Genomic DNA, 16867 nt, shown 5'->3' with positions numbered 1-16867 from the left:
TTGATAAATATATATTGTAATAATAACATAACATCCATCCACCTTATATTTTACCTTAATTTAATATATTTCTTGTTCCTCCCAAGCTTGCTCACGATGAAAATCGCATATAAATACACTACATTCTATATTAAAAAGACAACAATACTCCATAAAAAACTTGTTTAAAGAAAGTATTCATTCATTATTGATGAACAATAAGAAGTAATTAATATGATAAAATGAATAATTTTTTTCTTTAGTCAACACATTTTATTACTTTTTTGGTTTTTGAATGACGGCGCTACTCGACTTTCGCACCCCCCCCCCCTTCTTTTTTTTTATGATTGATTCTGATAGAGAATTTTATGCTGATTAAGAATCGTATAAAAACATAGGTCTCAAAATCAACAGAAAAAGCTCTAAATCGCTGTTGAAGTTTAAAAAATTACACTAAAAAACGGCAATATTTGTAATTTTTTTTAAAACGTTTTACATCGAAGTAATACATTTTAAAATCAATCGCTTAGAAAATCTTTTCTTAATTACGCAACCCGGTTTTTATTGTCGTCAAAATTAAGTTATATTGAAATTAAATTAAATGTTTTTATTAATATATTTTATATATTTTTAATTAATTTTTTAAAAATTAATTTAAGATTTTGCTTTTTAAATGTAAATAAATCGACTGACAAATAGGAATCGGCGCAATTAAATGTACATGCATCGACTGAAAAATAGGGATTGGCGCAATTGAATGTACACCGACTGACAAATAGGGATTGGCACAACTAAATGCACATACATCGACTGACAAATAAGGATTGGCGCGATTAAAAGTACATGGTTTGAGACAGGGTGAGGGTTTGGGCCAGAGATAAATCAGAAAATGACGCGCTCAGCATTTTTTTAACAGCTTTCTCTACATTATTGATAGAAACCAGGGTATTTTAATTTCATCGCAGAAAAGAATTTTATTTATAAACGAGTACGAAAAAATGGCAAATATCAGCGTTTTTAGTGTAATTTTTTAAACTTCAACAGCGATTTATTGCTTTTTCTGTTGATTTTGAGACCTATGTTTTTATACGATTCTTAATCAGCATAAAATTCTCTATCAGAATCAATCATATAAAAGGAGGGCGCGAAAATCGAGTAGCGCCTTGAATGACTAATTACTACATTGTAAATGTAGTTATTAGTCATTAATCAATTTCTATCTATTTTAGCAACTACAACTTTTTTTTAAATGAGAATAAAAAAACAAGCAAGCCAATTTTTTTTTCTACTTGACTTTAAATTTTATAAAAGCTCTTATACTCTTATTATATACAATAAAATTATAAATAATTAAAATTTTATTTGTAGAAATAAATACTTTTTATTAATAATTTCTTTAACCAAGAACAATTTTTCATAACACAATGGTTGGCTGTTCCAAATAAAATAAATATTGAGACTTAAATAAAATATCTTTTATAACAAAATTTTTTACCGGGAAACACTGATTCAAATGAATTAATCTCTTCGTTTGAATAGTCGGTCATGAGTCTGTCGGCTCGGTGATCGGCTTGACAAGAGCTCGTTCATGTTCGGCTCGAATGGTAAACGAGCCGGGCTTGAACAAAAAATTAGGCTCGTTTATTAAACGAGCCGAGCTTGAACATCATAGGCTCGTTCATATAGGCGCGATTAAAGCTCGAATATATATATATATTTATTTATCCAATGCAATGAGAGCAAAACTTATATTTGTGAAAATGTAATTTGAACTATTAGAGTGCAGTGTTTAATAGGAATTATTATGTTTGTGAAACTTTACATTATGTTTGAACTTTGAACATTAAGTTTGAACATTGAACTTTTAGTTTTAACTTTTATTTTGAACTATTAGATTTGTGGGATCTTATTTCATTATGTTGTTTATTTGCATGTTTAATAGACTGTAGGATTGTTTATATTGTTTGTTGATTTGGACTTGCATTATTTACAGACGAGCCTTTAACGAGCAATTTTTTTTTACTAAACGAGCTTTAAACTAACAGGTTACAATAATTATTTCGAGTTTTAAACCAGTCGAGCTCGAGCAACATGTAAAGCGAGCCGAGCCCAAACAATACTAATCCTTAAAGAGCCGAGCTCGAACAAAGAATCTCATGTTCGAATCGAGCTCGAGCCGAGCCTGAACACTCTTAATATGTAAACAAGCTAAGCCGAGCCCTGGCAAGCTTGGCTCGTTCAGCTCAATTTACAGACCTACATCTCTGTTACAATTTTAACTCCAACTTTAACTTGTTCTCAAATTTTGATAATAAACTCGCCTGAAATAGGTTGAATGAGACCTGCTGCCTTTAAAAAGTATAGTCAATTGTTAAAAAGAAGTAAACGACACAAGATATTGTTAAAAAAATATGTAATAAAACTTACATCACCAAAGCTAAACGGAGTTTTTTTGATGTGTCTTTCCTGAGCCATTCAGAATCTCTTTCAAGCTTTAAGAAAATGTGTAAACAAATGTTTAATAACATATATAAGATTATGTGATAATAAACATTTATTATAGAAAAACTATTAATTTTTTGTTGATTATACATTTTATAAAAGGGTTCTAGTAAAGTTTAATATATTGATCAGATTTACATGGATCTCTCCAGAACTACCAGACTACTTTAGGCAGATTGCCCAATCTATTAACAAAAAGAGAGTCAAATCTCTTTTTGTAACTAAAACTTGTTACTTTAATCAGGAATTTTATTAAATGTTATCATTTATAAACTATGAGTTACTCTAGTTATAGATTTAAAAATGTATATAATGCTATCATCTTTGGCTTGTTACAAAATAAAAAGTACTGAACCTTAAACTCCGGAAATTCTAGTATTTCTTTAATATGAACCTTTGCAGGGCAATTAAATTTCTTTGTAATCTGCACAATATTTTTATGTTTTCTACAAGAATGGTCTTTTGCCTATATGTTAGAATATATATATATATATATATATATATATATATATATATATATATATATATATATATATATATATATATATATATATATATATATATATATATATATATCGTTTCAACTAATTTCTTTGTCACATCTGAGTCGATATCAGCCCAAGCTTCTTGGAGCATGTTTTATTTTTAGACATCGTGTGCCACATTTTTTATCCAGAATAGCCCAGAGATGTTTACTTGGATTAAGATCTGGACTTTGTGCTGGCCATTCAAGTGACTCAATTTGCTTTTGGATAAAAAAGTCTTTAGCTTTCTTTGACGTATGTTTAGGGTCATTGTCTTGTTGGAAGATAAAATGTTTTCCTAATCGTAGTTTTTTAGTTGAAGCAAGAAGATTTTTATTGAGAGTGTTAACGTAAACCTCAGAGTCTATAATTCCATCAATAAACTCCAGTTTTTTAGTTCCGTTCCGAGCCATCGATCCCCATACCATAACATTGCCTCCACTAAATTTTACTGTGCCTTGAATACAACTGAATGTGAATGCTTCACCTTTTTTTCTCTATACTTTTTGAGCTCCATCGGACTTCACAAGATTAAATTTTGACTCGTTTGTCCAAAAGACTTTCCTCCAGAATGTTACCGGCATGTTTACATATTTTTTAGCAAATGCAAGTCTTCATTTTCGATGAATTTTTGATAGTATTAATTAGTCAGTTAGCCCTAATGTAAAGCATTTATAAATATATAAATAATATCTAGTTTTCCGGTAAACGATAAATTTCAAAATCGGACTCAGCGAAGCTTGATATTTTTAACCAATCAAAACAGGGATCGATCTCAGGAAATAGCCGCTCGTAAAAACGCTAATATTCGCCATCTTTTTTTGAAACATGACTAATAGGGTGGAGTGAATTTTAGTTTTTTTTACAATTCGTTTAGCCTGGGTGTGCAAAAGTTGTCTATTCATTTCAGAAATACTCTGGAAAAATATCAATGCTCTAGGAAATTATCTTGAGGTGCCTCAAGACCTTTAAAATTTTGATGGGTCCCTAATATTATGTAAAAAAATTTTTTTCAAAGGTATGTCATGTTGGGTCTCAAAAGAAGCAAAGTTTTATAAAAATTTCAAAAATAACAATTATTTTATAAAAAAATTATTATTTAAGATTTTTTCGAAATTATAATTTAAAAAAATAAACTTTTTTCATTTTTAGTTTAAAAGGTCATTTTTTCTGCAATAAACTATAAAATAACAATTTTTTTTTTTAAATAATTGTTATTTTTGAAATTTTTATAAAATTTTGCTTCTTTTGAGACCCAACATGACATACTTTTGAAAAAAAATTTTTTACATAATATTAGGGACCCATTAAAATTTTAAAGGTCTTGAGGCACCTCAAGATAATTTCCAAGAGCATTGATATTTTTTCAGAGTATTTCTGAAATGAATAGACAACTTTTGCACACCCAGGCTAAACGAATTGTAAAAAAAACTAAAATTCACTCCACCCTAATGACTAAGTTATAATTAAGGCGGTAAACATTATGAACTTAATCATTAAAAAAACTTGATAGCCCGGTTTTTATTCCGCTAATACATTTTATGAAGAAATTTGTTGTGTATTTTCTTTTTATTTTAGTATTTTTTTCTTGGAAAATTTTCAAATTTCAATAAGTTTTATTTTACATACTTTTTTAAATACATTAATATTTTAGATAGAAAAATGTTACTATATACATAAATAATAATCAAACGGGATATTCATCTACAGCTTGGTTCCAAAAGTGAAAATAAGAGTGTTCTTTAAAACGTTGGACCCACATAAATTTTGACAAATAATCGGGAATCACTTCTCCATTTTTGTGGGCCCAAACCTAGCTTTAAATTTGGCTTAGCTTTTTTGCCACATTACCTCAACCCTGTTTGTTGTAACATTTGTTGCAGGATCCACAAAATGTAAAGTATGGTTTACTGTACCATGTTGAAAACCTTGCGCTGCTAAACCTTGGTCTGCTGCCCACATATCGCTCTATATTTCGAATCCATTTTATAATGATGGGAAACATGGTTGCTGCATCGCGGTGTGCTACAGGAATGAGTAAACCTTCTTTAGTTGCTATATCGTACGCACCAAAAATCCATTGATCTTCCACAATTCTACCTATGTTGTATTTCCTTCTTGAAAAAAGTAATTCATCTATTTCCACTATTGAACCTGGCTCTCCTAATTGCACACGGTTGTTAAGGAAATAAGTAACGGCATTGTCTCTATAAAATTGATTCCAATCAACTACAGTTTTATTGCTACCATTTTCTAAATCTTTTTGTATGTCTTCTACTGAAAGGCCACAACTTTTTCCGGCCCTACGAGTTCAAATATAGATAATACCTATTACTTGCCAAAGTTTCAGTTGAGATCTTTCAAAAAAACTTCCAACACGAATACTTATTTTCTTTTTGCATTGTTTTTGCATGCATCTCTATATCTTTCCATCGACATTATGACTATTTTGTTCGTTGCACTGGATGTTACATCGAGGACAGATCATATTTATAGCAAGTAAACCAAATTCCCTGCACCACCGGATGCACTCGTTGTTATTGTTTTTAAACCTGAGACCAATTTCCGGTAAATTAAGGCTATCAAACTCGATAATAGATGGTCGTCTTTTCGCCATTTTATTTTCGCCATTTTACATTCGCCATTTACATTCGCTATTTTAATTTTAAAACAGAAATACAGAAACATTTCTGATAGAGTCTTTTATAACTACATTTTATTTTTTGCAAATTTTTTGCATCGGAATTTTTATGAATACTTTCGGAATTTTCATGAGTATTTTAATTACTTTCAAACTATAGAAACCAGGTGGCGTAATTAAATAGTTAAATTTTAAAGTGTTATAAAAAAAGACGGTGAGTATTAGCGTTTTTGGTATATTTTTTTGACACTTTAACATCAAATTAAAGAACTTTCCTTTGGTTTTCAGGTCTATGTTTTTATACGATTCTTAATAAGGAAAAAATTCTCTATCATAATCAAAAATAAAAATAGGGGGTAGAGATGTAAATTAGCGCCGACAGAACTTTCACTATAATAATGTTACAGTTTCTTTTCATCTCGTAGATATTCCTCTAAGCATAAAAACTAAAATACGGTTAGCTTGGCCATAATGTTAAGGTAATCTAACAATTCCATAGTATGAGCTTGATATGTATCATAGTTAACACTTTCAGTTATTGACAATTCATCAAGAATTAAAGCACATTCTTTTTCATGATTTTTTATTACATTCATATTAGTTTTCATAAACTAATAGTTGCAATATTAATATAGAAAGAAGCGCATGTACAAAGTTTATTTTCTTCTAATTTATAATGCGTTCCAATGGCGAATATTAACCACGTGATTTTCCGAAAGGATAAATAAATTTAAAAATTTGTAATAAATAATGTTATGATAAAGTTTTAGTAACTTTTCATAACATTATTTTATTTAAACTTAAAAAAGTGCAACTTTTAAAAAGTGTAAACTGAAACGAAACTTCACGTTAAAAAAAAAATCTACATTTGAAACGTAAAAATTCTATAATAAAAATTTATATACTATTTATCAAAATATTAATACGCTAATAAATATTACCCAGTGAAAAAGCGCACATGGGATACGCGTGGATTTTTTCCACATGTAACCCATGTGGGGATTATTATTTTGTCCCATGTGGGTTTCATATGGTAAATCCCACATGGATTCCATATGGTAAATCCCATATGGGATACGCGTGGGTTTTTACCATATGTAACCCATATGGGGATTATTATTTTGTCCCATGTGGGTTTCATATGGTAAATCCCACATGGGTTTTATGTGGTAAATCCTACATGGGATATAGGTGGAAAATACGACATGTTATAGATCTTAAATGCCACATATTTTAATCCAAATGGTATAAAAGTAGTCAATACTAGACAAATGAAAGTCCGAATGCTTCTATGATAATTTTTAAAATTCTTTTAAATTAAAAATTTTTTAAATAGTAATTTAAAATCAATCATCGAAGCTTTCAGAGAGGCTTAACTTAATCTGGTATTTGCTACTTTATCCCATTCGGTATTCAAAACGTGTAGCATTTTTGATCTTTTACACGTGATGTTTTCCACCTATAACCTATGTGGGATTTACCTTAAACTATTATGACGAAATTTTATAAAATTAAAAAACGTGTTGCAAAATGAATTTATTTAAAAATAAATGCTATTAATCAATACATCCAAAACGAATATTAAAAATATTATTTTTTCTTTTGCGATTTACACGCCGTTTTTTGTCAATTGAATTAATTAAATCGCTTCGGCTTGTATAATACCAAGGTTTTTAGTATCTTCTAACTTTCTTCAAACATTTTCTAAAAAAAAAAAATATAAATACAAATATATATAAATATAAATATATATATATATATATATATATATATATATATATATATATATATATATATATATATATATATATATATATATATATATATATATATATATATATATATATATATATAAAAGAGAGAGAGAGAGAGAGAGAGAGAGAGAGAGAGAGAGAGAGAGAGAGAGAGAGAGAAAGAGAGCAATTTTAATAAGGAACCTTATTAGTCGAGCAATTTTAATTATTAGCCAGTTTGAAGTCATTAATGACTACAATATTTCACAAATAATTATTTCCTAATTTATTACTTACAATGACTAACGTTTATGCGTAATGAGCTTGAACCCATGAGGAGAATCCTGAAAAAAAGTGATCAATAAGGATAAGTAGTTAAACAAAAAAACAAAAGCAAAAATGTAAAAACCTACTTTTTCAATGATGTAGACTTCTATAATAACAGGCCTTGACATCGCGCAAAATGCCGTACACGGCATTTTAAAGGCATTTTAATTATTAAAAAAACTTATCGTTAATTTGACAATATTATTACCTTACAAAGTTAACGCCTTGAACCTTACATCAACATCAAGACGATAACAACGTTATCGTCTTGATGTTGGGCTATCTAATTTATAAACCACATCACATTTTAAATTTATATACCACATCACATTTTAAAGATATCTAATTTATAAACCACATCACATTTTAAAGATTTATTAAAAAAGCGCGAACACAAACTTTCGTCTAATGTTAAAAGATGAAAATGTAAACACAGATTAGGAATTGGCCTTCAGTTTAACAACTTTGTTGCGCGATGTCAAGGCCTGTTATTATAGAAGGCCGCGGTCACACAATATAATATTCGGAAACTAATAAACAAACATCTAAATTTCTATAAGTAAATTTATTCTTTGATCATTGCCTTCATATCCTATCTTATTTTCATATCATAATCTATTATGGAATTACTTATATAACATATCACAACAATATTATTAAATTTGTGATGTTCAAATATCATATGAACATTCTCTAACATGTTCATATGATATTTGAATATAGTTCTTGAGTATATTATCTGCAAACAATTGACTGATGCAAGTTCTAATGTTGTCAAAAACCAAGCATGCATGCATGGGACACTGAAGTGTCCCACAAAGAAATGCAGGTTTGAAAGTCAAATTTTCTTTATTTAAAAAAAAAAAAAAAATAGGGGGGAGATAAGGAGGTTTCTGTAACTTTTTTTAGGCTCCAAAACTTTTAACTTTATATATAATAAGGTTCATAAAACTTAAGGAACTAACGAAGTACATTGAGGAACAAAAACAGGATATTTACAGAAACTTTTAAATTTTTAATCTGGAGTACCACAGTGTAATTGGGAATAAAGTCTCTGGGTCCAGTATTCAAAGTAATACAATCTAAAGTAATATATAAATTAAATAAAATGCTTTAAAATGCATGCAGTTATACATATAACTCCTGATAGTTAACTATATGTATAACTAGTTATACATAAAATTTATTATATAAACTTATTTTTTAAGGTTATGCTTGAACAAATTAGAACCAATTAATTCAAATTCAAGATTTAGTTCAAGTTCAAGTTATTTGTTCATTGTTTTTTCACTATTTTATATTTATTTGTTCAAATTTGTTAACTAGTACTAATTCTTACTACAGTAAGAATATTTATCATTGTTGAACGTGATTTTATTAGTAACTTAATTTTACTATCAACATATTTTGACAACACCCTTTACATTTTAAATGATGACAGCTTTACTTTTCTATTGATGTTAAATTTTTTATGTTTCAATAACTCAGATTGAATTTTAACTGAATTATTATAAGCTTTGTAAGGGTTTGTTGTATATCAAATGGTGTTGTAAATAAAGTAAAAATAATATATATATACATATATATATATATATATATATATATATATATATATATATATATATATATATATATATATATATATATATATATATATATATATATATATATAGAGTATTTAGGCTCTGGGATCAACGATAAAAGAAGCCAGTAGAGAGAGGGGCAGCGGGAGTTTAACAATAAAAGACAAAAAGAGGGGGATGTTGTGAGCAAAATAATGTCAATTAAAAAATTAAATTAAAAAAAAAAGTAAAATATTTTATTTAAAAAAAAGTAAAACTAGCTATGAGCAGGTTTTAGAGGTATTTACACCAACAATGTGATCTAAAAACTTCTTGCTTTTGTTGCTTAAAACTGTAGAGGATCATCGGAAAAACAATTTAAATTCAGAAATTAGCTTGCTTATCTGAAAGAACAATTTATGTTTTTTTTTTTTACTTTTAGTACTGTTGAGAATAAATGTATAATTGAACCAGAAAAAAATTGATGGTATATGCATTTTTTATATTATATTAACAATTCAGATATACCATCATAATAAGATAACAAAAACTGATATCATTTTTAATGGGAGATAGCAAAAAATTGACTGAGTTTGATAAAGGGTGAAGTTGTTCAACAAACCGGGTCATCATCTGACATCATTATGCATAGATGACCCTACGATTTAAGTAAAATAAGTAATTAATTTGCCATATTTCTCTTTAGAAAGTGTAAGAAAAAAGCATTGTTATGCTGAGAACCTACCTATTGAGCAAGCTTTGACCACCTATTTTATAAATTTGAGAGACAGAAGTGGAAGTGCGAATCACAAAAGAACTAATAACAATCCTCTAAATTGATTTTAACTTTGTAGACTAGCATTAATATAGTATTTAGTAATAATACATGATTTTTATAATTTGTATTTATTTCCATTAATTATCAGTTGTCAGTCTCCATTTTATAAAATGAATTAAAAAACTATTTATTTATAGTATAATAATAATACATAAATACTAGTTTCCTAATGATATTATCATCACAATGTTAATGGTATTCGTTTTAAAGTGAAATTTTGTATCAATTTTATTGTTTTAATGTTATATTTATATATATATATATATATATATATATATATATATATATATATATATATATATATATATATATATATATATATATATATATATATATATATATATATATATATTATTTTTACTTTATTTACAACACCATTTGATATACAACAAACCCCTACAAAGCTTACAATAATTCAGTTAAGATTCAATCTGAGTTATTGAAACGTAATAAATTTAACATCAATAACAACATAAAATCACGTTCAACAACGATAAACATTCTTACTGTAGTAAAATATAGTACTAACTGATAAATTTGAACAAATAAATATAAAATTAACAAAAACAATGAATAAATAAGAACATTAACTTGAACTTTAACTAAATCTTGAATTTGAATTAATTGGTACTAATTTGTTCAAGCATAACCTTAAAAAATAAGTTTTTATAACAAATTATATGTATAACTAGTTATACATATAGTTAACTATCGGGAGTTATATGTATAACTATATGCATTTTAAAGCATATTATTTTATTTAAACATTACTTAGACCATATTACTTTGAAAACTGGACCCAGAGGCTTTATTATCAATAACACTGTGGTACTCCAGATTAAAAATTGAAAAGTTTCTGTAAATATCCTGTTTTTGTTCCTCAATGTAGTTCGTAAGTCCCTTAAGTCTTAAGGACCTTATTACATCTAAAGTTAAAAGTTTTGGAGCATAAAAAAAGTTACAGAAACCCATCCTATTTTTTTCTTTTTTTAATAAAGAAAATTGGGAACTCTTTGACTTTCAAACCTGCATTTCTTTGTGGGACACTGCAGTGTCCCATGCATGCAAGATTGGTTTTTGACAACATTTCAACTTGCATCAGTTAATTGTTTGCAAATAATTAACTTAAGATCTATATTCAAATAACTATTATATTATCCTAATAATACGTCTATTTGCACAAATTTTAATCTTATTTCTATAAGGAAAGATAAACATTATTCGAGGTACTTACATACTTGCTTGCCATTCTCTTTATTAATATAAAATATTTTCACACAATATAAACGTAACGCAATGCAATGTCGATTTAAAAAAATTTTTTATAGTTTTTTTTTTAGTTTCCAGCTTTCAAATTAATTCCCATGCAAATCCCACAGGAAACCCACGTGGGATTTCCCATGTGTGTAAATACCATATGGTTCCCACATGTAACCCATGTGGGATTACCCACATGGGTTTAAGGTGACAAATTTCCATACGGATACCACATGGGAAAATCCGTCCCACGTAAATCCCATCAATCCCACACGGAACCCACGCGGAACCCATGTGGGACGCGGTTTTATTTTTCACTGGGTAGTGCGCACAGTTACGCCTAATGTTCGTATTGTTAATTACGGTTCTGTATTCTGTAAGATACACTATTTCTTAGTTTTTAAGTAGTTTCTAGACTTTTTATGCGCGGTTACACGTTCCATGTAGTCTTTCGAGTAAGGTCAGCAAGCAAATTAGAGCTGATATATTTTTATTTTCAAGAAGAATTGATGTTCATTGTTTAAAATAAAATTTAAATAATGCTTTGTTTGTTGTTCGTTGTTTTTATTTTTCTAATTTTTATAGCCTGTTTTCATTTTTTAGAAGAAGTTAGAACTAAAGTGACTGGTAAATAGTTTTTTTAGTACAATGTTTCTTTTTTAGTAAACTGTTTTAGTTTTGTCGTTAGTCTTTATAAAACATTGTTTTATTTTCTAGAGCAGTTAAGAGGAGCTGATGGCTTTTTTAGTAAGTTCAATTCATTTTCTTATTTATAGATCAAGATTATTTTTTGTAGAAAGTATAATGAGAATAAAATTTTATTTATGTATTTAATATGAAAAGTTAAATAAAATAAGACTGTTATTTGTGGTCATATAAGTTTATATACATAAGTTTGCGTTTATTTCAATCTATTTTATATTTCTCTATATCTATATGTATATTTTATATTCTTAGGAAAAATAATAAGGAATAGAAAAATTAAAAAAAATTCTTCTGGAATTTGTCAAAAGAATGTTGTGTTATGCTTCATTTTAAGGTATCGGAATATGTATTTATTAGAAATTTTTAATTTTGTTCTTAAATGGTTTCATCTTTTTCATTACAATGTTGTGAATTTTAGTCTGCATTCTTTGTTAAATTAAAATTAATTGATACTAATAAATGTTGTTTTATAGTTGTTAAAGGTTTACATATATGTTTATATTATGCTCAAAGTTAAAAAGTTTATAATAAATACGTGTATGTGGTGATATATATTATATAGTTGTTTTATAAATGTGTTTATATAAATGTGTTTTTATAATAGTATGAAATGTATTTTATCTGATGTGTATATGATTGTTAAGTAAGGTGTTTTTATATGTTGTATAACATTTAAAAAAATATTGTGTTTTATAGTTAGTCTAACTATAAAACACCATATATTTGAGATATAGATCTAGAGCAAGATTCGTCAACCTTACCAGTCAAGCGGTGTTACTGCTTTAGGTCTAAGTGTTGTCTAGCCTTCAAATATAACTATTCTGAAAATACATAACATTATCTTTGATAATTTTTTATGTAATCTTGTTACCTTTGGCTTATCTTTATGTTAGTGTCTGTTGTTAAAAATGATTAATAGGTAGTTTCATTACTAGAACTCACTGCTTTTGTTTTCCTAATATAAATACCACAGTGAATATTATTATTATTAATGCGCATAGTTACACCTATTGTTCGATATTAGTTACAGTTCTGTATTCTGTAAAATACACTATTTCTTAGTTTTTAAGTAGTTTCCAGACTTTTCTTAACCAAGCGTTTTCTTAAAGAAGTCACAACCTTTCATGGTACAAGTTCAAAATGTTTCAGTAGACATTAGGTAGATAATGTTTAGTAGCTTGAAATGATGTTTAATATAAAATCTTTTTAAAATTTTATTAAGTAATTAATTTATTGTAATCTCTTTTTAAATTATACTTTTAACTTTAAAGCTTCATGTTATAAATGTTAATGTTGAAAATATAGATTACTATAATTTTTAGATGGGGTCTAGCGTTAAAAGATATTTATGGGTAGTTTCATGCTTTCACATGCTTCTAATAATTAGGATAAAAACCATGACAACATTTTGTTATAAATAAAATTTATCTATAGTATTGTTAAAACCTTTGCTCTTTGAAAAAAATGTTTCTGGCTTTTCAATAAATGTAAAGGGTGTTTTTTTTAGAGGTATAGAACTTTAAATTGCAATAAAACAACGATGGATTATTCGATTGACAAGAATTTTTTTTTATTAGAAAGATAATCTTATGGCATTACATTTTAAATATAATTTCTGGCATATGACCGCCACGGCTGGCTCGGATGTAGTCTAATCTGGATGTCCCATTTTCGATGACTTTTTCCAACATTTGTGGCCGTATATCGGCAATAACACGGCGAATGTTGTCTTCCAAATGGTCAAGCGTTTGTGGCTTATTCGCATAGACCAATGACTTTATATAGCCCCACAGAAAGTAGTCTAGCGGTGTTAAATCACAAGATCTTGGAGGCCAATTCACAGGTCCAAAACGTGAAATTAGGCAGTCACCAAACGTGTCTTTCAATAAATCGATTGTGGCACGAGCTGTGTGACATGTTGCGCCGTCTTGTTGAAACCACAGCTCCTGGACATCATGGTTGTTCAATTCAGGAATGAAAAAGTTTTTAATCATGGCTCTATACCTATCACCATTGACTGTAACGTTCTGGCCATCATCATTTTTGAAGAAGTACAGACCAATGATTCCACCAGCCCATAAAGCGCACCAAACAGTCATTTTTTCTGGATTTAACAGTGTTTTGACATACACTTGAGGATTATCTTCACTCCAAATGCGGCAGTTTTGTTTGTTGACGTAACCATTCAACCATAAGTGCGCATCATCGCTAAAGAAAATTCGCTTATGAAAATAGGGAACAACGGCAATCTCGTTTTGGGTCCATTCGACAAATCTACGCCTTGCTTGATGATCGTTTGGCTTCAATTCTTGCACGAGTTGGATTTTGTAAGCACGCATACCAAGATCCTTCTGCAAAATCTTCCATACAGTGGATGGACACAGATCCAATTCCTGCGCTCGATGGCGGATAGACTCATTCGGGTCTTCCGCAAAGCTACGCTCTACAGTAGCAATAGCTTCTTCTGTACGCACCGTACGGCGTCTCTGGGGATGCGAGTTATCAATAAGAGTAAACGTGGTGCGAAAACGTTCCATGGTTAATCGAATTAACTGCTCTGATGGATGATTTTGTCGAGGATAAAATGGACGTAGAGCGCGATACGTATTCCGCACAGAACTATTATTTTCGAAATAAAATTGAACTATTTGCAAGCGTTGTTCAGGCGTGAGTCTATTCATGATGAATTGCCAAACCAAACTGAGAATAAATTACTTGTCACCTGTTAAATTGGTCGCCATCTTGAACAGTAATGCCAACTTAAAGTTCTATACCTCTAAAAAAAACACCCTTTATAATGATTTCTCTTGCATGAATAAATTGTGGTTTAGGATATAATTGTGTTATTATATGTTTGTTTTTCTTTATTTAATATAGCATTAATCATTTTCGTACATTTTTATTTAAGCTTAATTGTTTATAATTTATTAAGATTTAGATTATTAGAAAATTCATGTTTACAGAGTTGTTATTAATCATAATCGAGTTGTTGTACCAAGGAAATTGTAGAGGTTTATTTATAAAATATACTATATTATAAAGAAAGTTTTGGTTTTCATATGTTTTCACTAATAAAGACTGTTATTTGTGGACATGTAAGTGTATTTACATAAATTTGGGTATATTTTGATATATTTTATTTTTTATGTATCTATATGTATACTTTCTCTTAGATAAAATAAACAAGGTATAGAAAAAAGTAAAAAAACTCTGTTGGAAGGTGTCAAAAGAATGTTGTGTTATGCTTCTTTTTAAGATATCTGAATATATACTTATATTTTTAAATTTGTTCTTAAATGGTTTCATCTTTTTTATTATTTTAGATAAAAATATACTGAATGTCAAAAAAATATGGATAAATCCTAAATTAAATTGTTATAAGTTTTTATTGTTTTTTAAGTTTTTAAAGTTGTTATTTTTAATAATAATAATAAATTATTTTAATTTTTGTTTATCAATTTTCGACCTCAATGGTAAACCAGTGGGTAAACTAATGAGTTTAATTGTAGAGGTTTATATTTCATATATTCTAAAGTAATTGCATTAGATTTTTTTTAATATATTGCTTTATATTACATAAGACATTTTGATTTTTTTCTTTTTTTTTCCTTTTAAATAATTAAATTTGTTTTATAGATAAGAAACCAAGTAAGGTTCTACATTATTATCTCTTGATAGATATGTTTACTACTTTGTAGATGTTTACAACTTTAAACTATTAATAATTTGATATTTTAATTATTTTTTTTTTTTTTTTTTTTTTTACTTTTTCTTTTTAAAATAATGGCGGTTTATCAAAGTTGTTTATTTTATTCTTATGTTCCCATAAAATAGTAGTAAATAATTTTATAGAAAAGGTCATTACTTTTGAAATTCTTTTGTGATTATTTGTTACTACAGTAGTAATACCACTGTTAATATTGATTATAGCGAAATTGAAATGGACGATATTAGGCTTAAATAAGTTATTAGAAGAAATACTATCAACTTAAAAATAATTGATAGTTTTGTGAAATGATTAGGCAAGCTGAAATTATTTGCCATCAAAATGTAAGAAATGCTGTAAGAAGAAGTAATTTATACCTAAATTAGAACATCATGTTTAGACGAGTTAAAAGTAATTATCACAAATGAAAGAGATAGGCCTAGACGAGATAAATCATTCTCAAAATGTACGAAATGCTGCTAGACAGTTGCAGTTGTATTCATTAGAGAAGATGGTGTTCCACTTGCTTCCAGAGAAGGTATTTACCCAAAAGGTCATGTAGAAGTTATATTGAGTATGTCAGCTAACTTAGATCCTACAGGTTATTCAAGATCTACAGCTTATTTACTTTTTTTTCCAAGAAATGGCATAATTAGTAAGCAACCCTGAACATGCAACATTGGTTAGAAATCATGGCAATAAACTATTTCATCAATATGCTGATGATGCATATGTTAAAATTGAAGAGCAGTGTCTTTCATAGAAATAACCAAAGCAAACTGAGAAGCATGCAATATTATGCCTTACATAAAGATGTAAGCAACCTTGGTAACAATCATAATGTTAGACAAGGGTGCGTTATAGTTTTCTATTCACTTTTCTAGGTCTTTTTTAAGTCTTAAAAAAAAACTATGAAAATGCTATGGTTATAATTAAAAAGTTTAAGCAATAAAAAAGATCTGGTAAACCAAATCTTTTTATTACTTTTTGTCTGCAACCCAATACAGTGGTGTGTGGTAAAAAAAATTGACAAATTTTCAAATGTTGTTAATTAATAGTTTATGATAAGTATGTTTTTATGAGTAATAAAGTA

The 16867-nt window shown here is 28.0% G+C and overlaps 1 protein-coding gene and 1 long non-coding RNA gene across 2 annotated transcripts in view; one reads left to right on the top strand and one right to left on the bottom strand.

Moving 5' to 3' along the window:
• Positions 1-16867, top strand: part of LOC100203010 (calreticulin) — a 67532-nt gene that overhangs the window by 31904 nt on the left and 18761 nt on the right. The window lies entirely within an intron of this gene.
• On the bottom strand, positions 7168-11682 carry LOC136082110 (uncharacterized). The gene is made up of 3 exons (XR_010639398.1): positions 11341-11682; positions 7677-7723; positions 7168-7350 (listed from the first exon to the last, which is right to left on the bottom strand). It is a non-coding gene; the product is annotated as an uncharacterized LOC136082110 (long non-coding RNA).

This window comes from Hydra vulgaris, chromosome 07, assembly GCF_038396675.1.
Source record: "Hydra vulgaris chromosome 07, alternate assembly HydraT2T_AEP".
NCBI lineage: Eukaryota > Metazoa > Cnidaria > Hydrozoa > Anthoathecata > Hydridae > Hydra > Hydra vulgaris.
The sequence above is the reverse complement of the archived record's forward strand: the minus strand, read 5'-3'. Positions and strand labels throughout refer to the sequence as shown.